Raw genomic sequence first — 14,775 nt, forward strand, 5'->3', positions numbered from 1 at the left:
AAAAATGAGTTGAATCTTGTATAACTCATAAAAAAGTTGAAGACTGCTAAACATATTTTGATGAGTAATGTAAAAACATATGCTGTCATAAGTTATTGATCATATAATTTTCAGTGTAGGCCTGCCACAATTACTACATAATCACCAGGGGCCTCATTTATAAACGTTGCGTACGCACAAAAGAAGGCGTACGCCGCTCTCTACGCAATAATTGGTATTTATAAAAAGCAAACTTGACGGTAAAATGTGCGGTCCTTCACGCAAGCTCTGACCCAGGCGTACGCACAAAAACGGGTGAAATGAGAAATGGCGACACCGTCGGCAGATGGAAGAAACACGTGAAAGTGTGTGAAACTGTAGACCGTTGTGTAAAATAAATGGCAATACTGCCTCTCATAAATAACACGAAGACTTCACAAAGTCTTACAATTAACAGCCTACACGAACACCCGTTTGATCGATCTGCAACAGAAATGCAAATTAACACATATTTGCAAAAAGAAAAGTGAAATATGTTCTGCAATAATATTGGCATGTTATACAATTCATCCTCATAAATAAGATGGTAAACAGAACGAAATAATGTACAAAACTGATATTCTCGCCAATGTGTCCGTCTGGCGGATCAGATATAGATGCAATTAGATAGTCAGTCAGATAGATAGATAGATAGATAGAGATAGATAGATAGATTTGTCCACTATTTGTCCACTGGGGAAAGTTGTTTTCATAGTAAAAATGTCTTCATCAGCTACGGAATCATGATATTCATGCATATGCCTTTAGTCTGTTTTATTGTAGATAAAATAACGTATGACGTATGTCTCACCCATTCAGAAAGCTGCTAGAAATTACATTTGCGCTTAACTATTTCCCATTTCCAAGTAGATTATAACCGACATCTGTAGCTTGTCAGATGCAATTAAATGGATGGAAATAAAATGCCCCGTCACAATGCGTAATGACGCACAATGGCTGATCTTGCGCTCTTAGAAGATGTGGAAAATGGAAGGATTCGGAGTGAACGCATCTTCAGATGGCAAGAAAACTTGCTGGCAAATGAGGCAAATATCCGACCATTTCTTTTTTATTTCGGCCACAGTCCGAGGTTGTGAGGCTACAGCATTTACGGCGTCTGCAACCTTTTGCCACTCAAGTGGCTTTTTGGCATTAGTAATGCCCACACTGTGCCCTCCAAACAACATTTTTCTCCTCTTTTCCACCTCGCCAACAATAACTTCTACTTCACATTAAGTGAAGTTACGTTTTTTTGATTTCCTCTCTGTGTTTGCCATGATTTCGCAATCGATGAATATTAACTTGTGGGCGTTTCATGGACTATTTATGGGCAACTATGGGCGTGACATGAAGCCGCAAAAGCTGCGCTACATTTAGAATTGATTGTGATTTATTAAGGGAAAAATGCGTAGGATGTGCGTGCGCACGGTTTTATAAATCCGAATATTTCTGTGCGTACGCACGTCCTATGTTTCATCCGTACGCCACTTCTGACGCAAATCCTACGCAAAGTTTTATAAATGAGGCCCCAGATCATAATTAGATCAAATAATCAAAAAAAATTTGAGATATCCACTATTATTTGTGCAGTTTATCTTCCAGTCAGATTTGATTTCATTCAAGTAATTTTAAGCAAAGATAAAAAAGCCACACATTTTCAAGTGACCCTCACTCCAGTGCAAGTAGTGAGTAAGTGAGTTATGTGAAAATTTCAAAATACTCCATTCTGACCCTTTTTTAGGCAGGAAAAATACTAGTCAGAATGCTTCAGACAGACAGCAGTTGGTACATTTAGAAAGTATTGATGTGTAAGGAAGGGTTTCCTCAACGGTCCACTGCCATCTGTTGGATTTGGACAAGATAATAATAAGAGCACATGTACCTATTGTTTAAATGATCACGTAGCCAAATGTGCAAATATTAACCCGTATATGTGAAAACACTAACATTTATGCTTTTTTTTATTTTGTCTATTTGACACCGAGTAGGTTGAGGAAGTCTTGGCACATAAAAAGCGATAACTCACATCAGCGAAGGTGTTAAAGATTTAGTGGCAGCACCGGAAAGTGACACGTGTTGCATTTAAAGATATCCCTACGATTAACAGACAGCCTCCCACATGGACAGGTCTCAAGATGACAGATCTTCAACGATCTGTTACTAATATAATGACAGTGCTTATAATAACAGGACACCTGCTAATACAGGAAACCCAACACTCATTTACAGGGTGATCCCAGTGTAGACAGAGGATTCTATGCTGGGATTGGCTGTGTTGATGGAATGTTCATTGCGATGACATTGTATAACATGTTTATGAGTGAATTTAGACTCTTCTGGGGTGTAACATGTCAAATATATGTTGAACAGACACCAATGCATGACTGGTGAGCTCTGCAGACAATCTTGAGCAAATACAGTCAAAAAGCACACATTTCCTGTTGAGCCGCTGACTGACGCCTACTTGGTGCTCAGCAGTGGTTACAAAGATTAAACACTGGTTTTCTGAGACATGAGGAACAAACTCAAAAAAATTTAGAGGTACAAATTTACATTTGAATTCAATTAAAAGGTGTTTTTCCTGCTATTTATCACAATGCCATATACAAAATAAATGTGTACTGCCATGTCATAAAAGTATTGCAGACATTAACAAATTTAGCATTTACTTTAATGATTTAAATAAAATTCCACTGATTGTAAGATCCATCTACTGAAACGTTGTCACAAACAGGCAAAATTGTGACAAGATAACTGATTTATTTAATCATTAATGTATTAAAAAAATAGCTTATTGGTGTTTCAACTGTTGCTAATAATTTCTGAATATACAAATTGCTATATTAAAAAAAGTAAATTGGTTGATGGAGGTGACAGCATGGGTGTGACAGAAAACAAGCGCAATTACTTAAAATTATGAATAAAAACAATATTAGGCCTAATATTATAAAAAAAAAAATTTGAAATATTATTGTCTATTATCTATCTATCTATCTATCTATCTATCTATCTATCTATCTATCTATCTATCTACACTCACCTAAAGAATTATTAGGAACACCTGTTGAATTTCTCATTAATGCAATTATCTAATCAACCAATCACATGGCAGTTGCTTCAATGCATTTAGGGGTGTGGTCCTGGTCAAGACAATCTCCTGAACTCCAAACTGAATGTCAGAATGGGAAAGAAAGGTGATTTAAGCAATTTTGAGCATGGCATGGTTGTTGGTGCCAGACGGGCCGGTCTGAGTATTTCACAATCTGCTCAGTTACTGGGATTTTCACGCACACACCATTTCTAGAGTTTACAAAGAATGGTGTGAAAAGGGAAAAACATCCAGTATGCGGCAGTCTTATGGGCGAAAATGCCTTGTTGATGCTAGAGGTCAGAGGAGAATGGGCCGACTGATTCAAGCTGATAGAAGAGCAACTTTGACTGAAATAACCACTCGTTACAACCGAGGTATGCAGCAAAGCATTTGTGAAGCCACAACACTCACAATCTTGAGGCGGGTACCACTCATCTCCACTACAAATAGGAAAAAGAGGCTACAATTTGCAAGAGCTCACCAAAATTGGACAGTTGAAGACTGAAAAAATGTTGCCTGGTGTGATGAGTCTCGATTTCTTTTGAGACATTCAGATGGTAGAGTCAGAATTTGGCGTAAACATAATGAGAACATGGATCCATCATGCCTTGTTACCACTGTGCAGGCTGGTGGTGGTGGTGTAATGGTGTGGGGGATGTTTTCTTGGCACACTTTAGGCCCCTTAGTGCCAATTGGGCATTGTTTAAATGCCACGGCCTACCTGAGCATTGTTTCTAGAGCCCGACCGATTTGGATTTTTGGGGGCCGATGCCGATAAAAAAAAAGCCTGATATCGATATATAGGCCGATATTATTTGTGTACAGTAGCAATATTATTTATGTGTATTATAGTACAGTACCAGTCAAAAGTTTGGACACACTTTCCTATTGGTGTGTACAAATTTTTGATGGGTACTGTATATAGAATACACAGTATTTAAACAGAATAAATATATAAACGTTTCGCAATGATCACTCAAATGTGGTGATCAAACACTTGTGTGACATATGTAATGGAGGCAGGGGAAGTGATAGAATGAGAATGATACATTTGAGCTGTAACCAAACTAGTTTGCATTGCATGTTATATTATATTATATTCTAAATACTGTTGCATAATCTTCACTAACGACTTTGTCTTTTAATTTAGTCACGTTTAAATAAAACAAGTTCAATAAATATATCAAAAGTGTCACTAACAAAACCTTATTATCTTCTATTTTTATTCTTAATTCCTCTAATCTCTCCCAGTGGAGGAACAACTCAGATCTTTTTACTAAAGTAAAATTAATAATATCATAACGAAAACATTTTTAATTACATATGTACAGTACTTTTATACTATTTTAAATACTTAAAGTCCCTGTAAAGGCAACTTAAAAAAAAAATTCTAAACACATTATAAATGTTAGAAATGTATTGCTAAAACATATTACAAAGACTGTGAGCTGTGAAGTACTGAATTGTGGAGTTAGACCGTTAAAGAGTTTTTCACCATTGCTATTTTCCGGTATTTTTTGGGCGGGGCTAAAACGGGGGCTCGATGACGCACTGGAGCCCCTGAGCTCCTGGACACGCCCCTACTTGATGACGCACTGGAGCCACAGAGGCTGGCCGCTCCCCTAACAATATAAATATAGTACATTCACATCAGTTTGACGCTCAATCGCGAGTTACTGTCAGTATTATTAGTTACTAAAGCCTACAGTTTCCTAGCTAGCTATGCGTTCTTCACGGAAATGCGTACTACCTGGATGTGGTCACGTACAAAATAGATCGGTGTCCTTATTTACATTTCCGAAAAACGATCACATCAAGGTGGATTAATTTTGTGAAGAGCCACTTTGATGGACAGCTGAGGAAGACCGCAAACACCCGCCTCTGTAGTGATCATTTTACACGGGATAGTTTTATAAACTTTTGTCGGAGACAACTGGGATTCACTGATAATCGGCTGTTACTGGTGAATGGGGCTGAACCGACTATCTCCCGTCGGCCTTCATACTCCCGTCGCGCCGACAACTGGTGAGTGCATCCCACGAGTGGGCGTGGTTTCAGCCCAGCCAGCGGACACGCCCCCAGCGTTTGAGAGTAGACTACTGCATTTTTTCAAGATTTTGATAGCTTATTTTATGTACTTGCCGGCTTTTTTTATCATTCAAATTTGGTTGGGTGGCTAATAACACATTTTTCTGTGGTGTGACAAACTCAAATCAAAAGTAATAGGCTACTACCCACCGGATGAAGAAGTGTTGGCTCTCAAAAGAACATAAAATATTCATTTTATTTTTCGAGTTCGCATTTATGAGGAAAAAACAATGTTATGGACATGACCGCTCTGAAAGTGGCACTAAAGTGCTTTAAAACTTTCACAGAGACCTCGAACAGAAAGCACAAAGCCTTTCATTAAAGTAAATTTCGTTTTGTATTAATTGTATCTTAATTTTAATCAATTTTTCATCAAACAATTGCCTGGATTTAATAAATAAGAAGTAAATATAATGGACAATAGATAATCTCGACACGGAGGCGCCGGCGAGTGAACTGCAACTCGACTCACTCGACACTAAATAAACCGAAACTCAGCGTATAGACCTGAGAAATATCTATATTGAAATGTCTACTTTTATACAGAAGAATTCAAAACGACAGACTGCTCTCTGCTTATATAATCCGTATGAAAAGTGCATTTCTCTCTGGTGCGTTCAAAGATCGCTAGTCTGCATCGTCAACTTCATCTTTGCAGCCCACAATGACTTGAAACACTTGTTATTAATAAACAATTAAAATGTCTCCTTTCTATATTTGATGTATTCATATAAATTGCTTTTGCCAGTTCTTTGTGACAGCTTTTAGGTGCTTTATTGGCAGCGCCACCCTTAAATGAATCACCGCACGCGCATTTTTTTAAATACTTATTTATCTGCCATTTTAAATGCCGACACCGATAGTTATGAAAATGCCTAATATCGGCCGATAATATCGGCTCGCCGATATATCGGTCAGGCTCTAAATGTTTCTGACCATGTCCATCCCTTTATGGCCACCATGTACCCATCCTCTGATGGCTACTTCCAGCAGGATAATGCACCATGTCACAAAGCTCGAATCATTTCAAATTGGTTTCTTGAACATGACAATGAGTTCACTGTACTAAAATGGCCCCCACAGTCACCAGATCTCAACCCAATAGAGCATCTTTGGGATGTGGTGGAACGGGAGCTTCGTGCCCTGGATCTGCATCCCACAAATCTCCATCAACTGCAAGATGCTATCCTATCAATATGGGCCAACATTTCTAAAGAATGCTTTCAGCACCTTGTTGAATCAATACCACGTAGAATTAAGGTAGTTCTGAAGGTGAAAGGGGGTCAAATACAGTATTAGTATGGTGTTAGTATGGTATAATATATATATATATATATATATATATATATATATATATATAATTTATGATCCAAATTATAGGCAATTCAATAAAAACAAATCTAAACAAAAGTGAAAAAATACAATTATTTTCTAAAGGGAGGTAGAAACAAGTGGTTTCATGTCTCAAAAATATAGTGGAAAAATGAGCTGAAGAAACTAACAGAAGCATCATGGGTAGGATAGCAGGGGCAGGTTGTTTTTTAGAGCTGCGATAACTAAACTCTGAATGACAGTTTCCCTTGGGCTGCATTTTGAGGCGGTTTATGCACTTCTGCAGAAAACCTGTCAAAACCACTCATTCACAAAATTTTCTTGTGGTATTTGGAAATTATATCCAAGAAACATCACCTGAGGAAGTTAACACAAGCTAATTTCAATCACCAAGAGCAGAAAAATAAATCAAACAATGTTCAGCATAAACAACTTTTTTTTCTTAAATCAAAGAAACAAGCCATGCCACAGCAGTGATAATTATATAGGAAGAGCAAGAGGTGGATACTCACACCTGGATGCCATGTATTTTAACAGCACATTCAAACATCTCCCTCACACTTGCTTACAGTAAGTGCATAGTGCATAAGCTTTCGTGTTTTGTTCGGATACAAAACACAACAGCTGGTCAGTCCACGCTCCTACCACCTGCCAGAACTCATCCGTCACGACTGGTATGCTGTGATTCCATTTTAATGAGGAGTGACGGCTCATTTACATCCCCGGTGATAAGGTGGCACAAGGGAGCGAAAGGCAGCCGACAACAGGCATCCTTAAATAATGCGGCTAAGTTGCCCTGGAGAACGAAGCATCTTAGACTGTGTCCAAAGTTGCCATGATAAGTTCCTATGTGGATGTTTTAAGACCAATGTGTTTCTGCAGGACAATCACGCCTATCTGACACTTATGTTCCACATTCATTTGTCAAGCCCGAAGAAAGATTACCAAGATGTATTTCTCGATTCCGAAAAACATATGAAAACACAGTCAAATGAAATCACTATTCATGAATGAAATTCATGTATCACATAAATACACACCCCTATATGGACTCCTGAAGCCCTAAAATCAAGGACGTGACACACCAAACCAACGTCAAAAACCTAGCTGCGACGAAAGCCGACTGTGTTGTTGCCTCGCGTCAGCTTTGCCTAAGCTTCAACACATCACAAAGACTACAGCTGACTGCTAACTTGCAAGTGTGTTCTGCGCATGCATGCAAAGACAAAACTGTCTATATCAGAAGGTAAGGTATCAATGATCTATATTCGTCATTCAAATTTACATGCATTGAAATGATGACGTAAAATTAGACCAGCCTTCTTGTCTTTACCTTCTTTGCTCGCTTTCATCACTTTCGCTTTTATTCTCTTGCACCGTCTTGTTCGCTGAACAGCCAATCAGAGTGATCTCTCTCACTGACGGCCTGACACCAATTCAACATGATGATTTGGGCAAACTGCCGGAGACGTGAGCTCCACTACAGCCGACATGCGGCCCATTTCAATAAGGAAAATTCAGTCAATAAATCATCAGCATCTATCAGCTATACATTATTTGAAGAAAGAATATATTCATTTTTTTTTTAAATCTCGGGGAATTTCAAGTAACTATTTTACGTCAAAAGTTCTAACTGGCAAAAATGTTTGGGAATCACTGCTCAATGATATTGACTCAGGTTAGTCCATTGAATATCAATGGGTTCTGCACGTTCCAGGTAGGATATCTTCCAGGTAGAAATTGCAAGTCTCAATAACAAGGAAAATCACAAAGAAAAGTAATAGCACACAACTAGCCGCACAATTTGAGATATTCATATCTGTAGCACAAGTTTAATACTTACAGTATATTAAGAGTCTGTTCAAACATTAAGAATGAGCGATAGAAACAGTGATGCTTGGCAAAACAAGTGTAACCGAACAGAAACAAGAAAATTGGCAAAGTGCTCACCATTTTCATCCAAAAACTCTCCTCTTCTCCTCTTCCTTCCTTAAATCCAACTCACCATATTTTCTGAATTTTAAGCAAACTCCTGTTGATCAAGCATCTACACTAGTGATTTTGAGAATCTGATACTCAAGATGAGGGAAGAGGAGACAGGAGAGATTTCGGAGGAGGAGCAAAAGAGAAGGAAAGAAGGCTGGAATTGTGATGGAGAGATACAGTGTGAAAGAGAGAGGGGAAAAAATGCAGATCATTGCGCATGTGGAAGTCACGGTGTCACCTGGGACAGGAAACGAGGAGGTGTCACTCTTCCAATTATATCCAAGGCCGCTTAAACACCAGGCTATTTTCAGCCTGCAGAGGAGAGGTGCCACAAGAAGAGGGAGAGAGTCGGAAAGAACGAGTGAGAGTGACGAGGACAACAGTGCTCAACTGCCCAGGGAGACGCGTCACTTATTCAAAGAAGCTGTTGTCATGACGAGAGGGTGCTTAACAACGCGAAGGAGGTGGAGTCACACCATATTAGATACTAAAACCCATATAGATGCTAGCTTCTCCATTATGTTCATTTAGCATACTATGGTCATATTTGGGAATTCCTTGAGATCCTCATGAGATCAGTTTGTGGACAGATACAGTGCTGTCCTGAATTGATTAAGAGTGGCTCAATAATACGATGTACAGACAGAGTTGAATATGAGAGCGTCAGATACACACACACAAACACAGTTAGCCAGAGCAGCTTATTAACACACTGAGTGTCAAAGACAGCGCATACACACTGCATATTCAATCTTTCACACTCCATCCCTTCGTACTGCCATATGTCCCAGTCACAGGTACAATTTTCATGCAGCACAAATCCATCCATCATCTATTTCGTTCATTCACGCACTCACTCATCCATCAATCATCCATCCATCCATCCATCCATCCATCCATCCATCCATCCATCTATACACTACCGTTCCAAAGTTTTCGGGTCAGTAAGATTTTAGAAAGTAGTCTCTTATGCTCACCAAGGCTACAGCTATTAGATCAAAATACAGTTAAAACCGTAATATTGTAAAATATTTTTACAATTTTAAATAACTGTTTTATTTTAATGTGTTCAAATGTAATTTCAGAGAATTTTCATCATCATTACTGTATTAAAGTATTATAGTATTCAGAGTTCAGTGTCACATGATCCTTCAGAAATCATTCTAATATGATAAGGTGATCAAGAATCATTTCTTATTATTAACATTGTTGAAAAAAATAGCTTAATAAAAAAGGTGAAATTTCACTTTTCACCAGCCTTCTTTCTCCTTTTATGAATAGAAAATTCAAAAGAACAGCATTCATTTGTTATTGCTTTTCAACATTTTAAGTATTTACTGGCCTTTTTGATAATTTTAATGCAATTGTTAAACAGAAGTTAAAAAAAAATCCAACTACTGACAAACTTTATTCACTCATTCATCCATCAATCCATTTGCTCACTTTCATCCAACAATCTATCGCCTGACTCAATTATCCGTTCATCCCATCAGTCCACCCATTTATTCACTTACACATCAGTTCATCCATTAATCCCCCAATTCATCTATCCATGCACCAAAATCCATGATTTTGTGAGGGGCGCAAAAGTTTTGTGAGACGCAATGCTTTTGTGTGAGTGAACAAAGTTTCTTGGGGGAGTGCAAAACTTTTGCTAAAGAACGCAAAAGCATTGAAATATATATTTTTGTTTTCTCTCCCATCTCATATTTCTTTCCATCCCCATGTCCCGTTAGGGGGTTGCATACGGTTATGCTAGAACTAACTAGAAAAATGCATTAACAGATTGGACCAACACATATTAAAGACAGGGCAAAGGTCACGTCCCTTAAGCATTATGTGAGGCTTTTGAAGAAAAAGTATGCTTGTGTATGTTTACCTGTATACAATTAAAAACTCTCAAAATGCTGGTGATTACTGTAATTGCACTGGTTAATATGGCTGGAGAGGTCAAAGGTCATTGTTCAGTCACTGGAACGGAAGCAGTTGCTCGGCAGTGATTGCCATCATTAGGGTGGAAATGTAGCCTCCAGTTCCAGGAACTCATTCTGACCGAAAAGGGGGGGGGGGGGGGGGGGGGGGGGAGAATAACTCCAATGTGGGTTACCAAGACTATCCATCTAGACTGCCATGAGATCATGTGAGCTAAGTCTCCCTCCAGCTCCATGACCATCAGTAATTGCAGCTTAAGTCATTCAAGACAAAGACACTAGATTTTATCTCAAGCCCATTAAACTGTACAGCACAAGTGTGGGGTACTTTGTAGGGACAAAATACGGCTTGAGAGCGTGAATAATGAAAGCATATGTAAGATCTGAACGGCTGTGCAAACACACAGACTCATCAGTATTCTCAATGAAATAAAAGCAAACCTCTAATAGCCAGCACAAATCTAATGGACAATAATTCTGTTTAATCCCTCCGCCTTAAAGGGACATTTACTCAACCTCACGTTGTTCCAAACGTGTATGCTCCAATATATGGATTATAGAAGAATATCCTGGTCACTTTTTTCAATATAATGAACATGAACTGGGACGGTCATGCTCCAAAATAAAATAAAAAAACATGTACAATACAGTATATTCTAAGACAGCTTTGTGTGAAGAACAGACAGAAAACTATGATTAAATTGGTAAAATAGTGTACATTTTCAGTGGTCAAAAACCAAATGTGGGTCACTTTGCATACAGTGGATACTTTTTTTCTTTTAAAGAGAAATATCTAAAGAACAAATAATGTTAAAACTAGAAATGTATCTCATTAGCTCATTTGCATAGAATATACCTGTCTGAGTGCCATAATAAATATTATTTTTCCAAAGTTGTCATGCCTGTAACACTAAAAGTGTTCAAGATATCTTGATATCCTTCTAGATTCTCATTCTTAATAAACTTTTCTTTTGGAATCCTCACTTTTAAGGCCCTATATAGTTCAGTCCCATAGATATGGGGATCTCAAAGCAGCTCCATGTTCAAACTGTTGAATTTTCTGGTCAAGAACCAAATGTACTTAACCTTTTAAACAGCTGATAGTTATTGTGTTTAAAGAAGAATGCATAAAGAACAAATAACACTGAAACTAGAAATGTATCTTGTTTCCCTCTATCAAAACAATTGAATAGAAAACGCCTCTCTGAGTGTCCAAAACAAACACAAGGTTACATGTCTTTAATTCAAGTGTTAAATATATTTTATTGTTATTTTAGATTCTTGTTCTTATGAAACTTTTCTTTTGGTATCTTCTCTTGGTAATGTGTAGTTACGATACTGCGTATTTTAACTCTTGGTAGCTTCAGCAGCGGTTAAAAGGAACAAAATCCCATCTTCCAAATATCCCTAAAACTGATTCAAATATAGATTCTTATAGATGTATGAGAACAAGTTAATGTGCCTCAACTTAACTCTCTGAATACCAAAAATCCAGTGAAAATGGTTATGTTTTACAAAATTATGTTGATAGAGGGAAACAAGATACATTTCTAGTTGAAACATTATTGATTCTTCAGACATTCAACTTTAAATGCAATAAGTATCAGCGGTGTGCAAAGTGAACCACATTTGGTTTTCGATCACTGAAAATGAGTAAAATTCAACAATTTGAACATGGAGCTGCTTTGAGATCCCCATATCTATGGGACTGAACAATATAGGACCTTGAAAATGAAGATTTCAAAAGGAAAGTTTATTAAGCATGAGAATCTAGAAGGATATTAAGATATATTGAATACTTTTAGAGTTACAGGCATGACAACTTTGGAAAAGGAATATTTATGTCACTCAGACAGGTATCTTTCTATGCAATTGTGTTGATAGAAAAATACGAGATACATTTCTAGTTTTAACATTATTTGTTCTTCAGATATTCCTCTTTAAAAGAAAAAAAAAGTATCAGCTGTGTGCAAAATGACCCACATTTGGTTGTTGCCCACTGAAAATATTTACAATTTACCAATTTATTCAGAACCACATTAAGATCTCCATATCTCTGGGAATGAACCATCGAGGGCCTTTGAAATGAAGATACCAAAAGAAATGTTTGTTAATAATCAGAATCTAAAAGGATATTAAGATCTCTTTTATACTTCTTGAGTCACAGGCATGCAAACTTGGGGCAAAAAACCCCAAAACAAAACAATAATTGATTTTTGCCATATTTGAACAGTCACCGTTGGCATATAATGATACAAAGATTGCTAGTCAACAGATTATACTAATGGACCTACCAATCTATGTGTAAATAAAATCTTTCTAAAGTCATTACAGCCCTGTGAATTGGCTCCAAATTGGCTCACATATTTTGGATTTCATCACTATTTACATTTGTCTTTGTACAGAAAAAATATTAACAAAATAAATGTTTGGTGTCCATACAATGGAAGTCATTGGGCACCAGTGCTGTTTGGTTACCAATGTTCTGCAAATGTCTTCTATTGTATCCCATAGAAGAAAGAAAGTCATACAGATTTGGAATGACATAGAGAGTAAATGAAGACAAAATAATATTCTTTTTGAGGGAACTATCCCTTTTATGTTTCATTTATGAATCAGACTGATCCAGTTCTCACTGACTCAATGATTCACAATGTTTAACAGTCTTTTTTCAATGAATAAATTAATTTCACACAGACCACTATCGTATCAATGAGGACGACATTTTTGTAACAACAAAGAAAAGAGTGATCAGTACATTATTCAAAATTTGGAAAACCATTAGGGTGACAATGATAAAAAAAAAAATAGTTTTTGGGTGAACTATTGCAATACATTTGGCTGATATGTTTAGTGGATTAACTCAAGCTATCTTAGAGATTGTATATTCAGCAGGCAGGTGAAACGCATGCAGTGTTTCATGGCTAAAGTCAAATATTACAAGAAGATTATTGTGGGAGGAAAATGAACTGAGTGTAGCAGAGGGCTGGACGAACAACACAGGATACGGCAAGAGAAGGAAATCACACTTTCCGTGCTGTCCTGCTTCCAGGAGAGTGTGGCTGAAAACAAGTCATTGTGTTTGGACAGAGCTTCCGCATGCAAGCTGGACTGGACGCGCTCGGTGGAACAACTCGGAAATGATAAAGCAGGAAAAACAATGCATGGATGGAAAAGCCACTGGCGGTGGACCAAGCTCACGGAGGGAGATGGAACAGCAGGGGAGGTTAAAGATACGATACAAACAAGAATTTGAACTCAGTTCACAGAGTAATTCCTATTTCTGATCTTTCAACACGTTTCAATGGAGCAGGAAACGAGAGAGAGAGAGAGAGAGAGAGAGAGAGAGAGAGAGAGAGAGAGAGAGAGAGAGAGAGAGAGAGAGAGAGAGAGAGAGACGATAAGGGCATCTAAAAATGAAATACAAAAATAACAAATTAAATATATTTGTACATAAATGCAAATATAGCCACCTTAATTTATATTTAACCTCTTGTTTAATATTTCTACCAGCCTTTATTCATTATAAAAGAGAACAGAAAATTGCAACTGCTTTCAGCTTAGTCTTATTGTTTGAATATAGTGTTGCTGAGCTACCACTGACAGCATCCGCTGAAAACAACAAGACTCTCTCAGAGGATGCGATTAGCATTTCTGAAACATTAACGGGACACTAACAGTCCTTCAGCTGAACTACTTCTCCACAGAGAAAGAAAAAGGGAACTCAAGGAGGAAAAGAATATAATTAGTGCACCCTTGTGGCAGTTAACAAAACTGCAGTGTCTATGATAAGAAATAAAGAGCACAAAAGCATTACAACTGCTGAAATATGGTCCCTAAACAAAATATATTTAAGAAATATATAAAATAAATACACTACCATTCTGAAAATGGGACAACTAAAATTAGGGACAGAAAAAAGATAGCAAGGATGCATTAAATTAATCAAAAGTGACATTAAAGACATTAATAATGCTACAAAATATGTTTTATTTCAAATAAACACTTATTTCAATTTTTCAATCATGAAAAAATGCATCATTATTTCCACAAAAATATTACAACAGTGATAATAATAAGAAATGTTTCTTGAGCATCATATTAGAATGATTTCTGAAGGATCATGTGACACTGAAGACTGAGAAATGATGCTGAAAATTCAGCTTTAAAATCACAGGAACAATAAGTTATATTATATGGCAACAATTTCAAAATATTTTACAGTATTTTTGATCAAATAAATGCAGCCTTGGGGAGTATAAGAGACTTCTTAAAAAATAAATCTTAATGACACCAAACTTTTGAATGGTAACTGTGTGCAGACCACTT

At 37.2% G+C, this 14,775-nt stretch overlaps 1 protein-coding gene across 4 annotated transcripts in view; it reads right to left on the reverse strand.

The window, feature by feature from the left end:
- Positions 1 to 14,775, reverse strand: part of tanc2a (tetratricopeptide repeat, ankyrin repeat and coiled-coil containing 2a) — a 175,079-nt gene that overhangs the window by 45,017 nt on the left and 115,287 nt on the right. The gene's annotated exons all lie outside the window — the stretch shown is intronic.

The sequence above is a fragment of the Siphateles boraxobius genome, unplaced genomic scaffold (genome assembly GCF_051911475.1).
Source record: "Siphateles boraxobius isolate OS27281-9 unplaced genomic scaffold, OSU_SipBor_1 66, whole genome shotgun sequence".
Taxonomy (NCBI): Eukaryota; Metazoa; Chordata; class Actinopteri; order Cypriniformes; family Leuciscidae; genus Siphateles; species Siphateles boraxobius.